General features: G+C 33.8%; 1 protein-coding gene across 1 annotated transcript in view; it reads left to right on the forward strand.

Annotated features, from left to right (window-relative positions):
* Positions 1–222, forward strand: part of mylkb (myosin light chain kinase b) — a gene marked incomplete at its 5' end in the record, with an annotated part of 19,592 nt that overhangs the window by 14,871 nt on the left and 4,499 nt on the right.

Genomic DNA, 222 nt, shown 5'->3' on the forward strand with positions numbered 1-222 from the left:
CGTGGCGACAGGAAGAGGAGAGGTTGCTACAAAATAAAACAAGAAACATGAAATACTTAATGAAAAACACATTTTATTATTATTTATTATAAAGTTTATTTTCCATTTCCTTGATTTTAATGTCTCCTAGCTTAATTTTCTTTCATTTTCAGCTCAGCCCCATATAAGTGTAGTGTCTTACAGTCGTGTTCTCAGTCTGGTTCAGTTCAGTCTGGTTCAGTC

Source organism: Morone saxatilis, unplaced genomic scaffold (assembly GCF_004916995.1).
Source record: "Morone saxatilis isolate NCDOM2014 unplaced genomic scaffold, NCSU_SB_2.0 Contig5, whole genome shotgun sequence".
NCBI classification, from domain to species: domain Eukaryota; kingdom Metazoa; phylum Chordata; class Actinopteri; family Moronidae; genus Morone; species Morone saxatilis.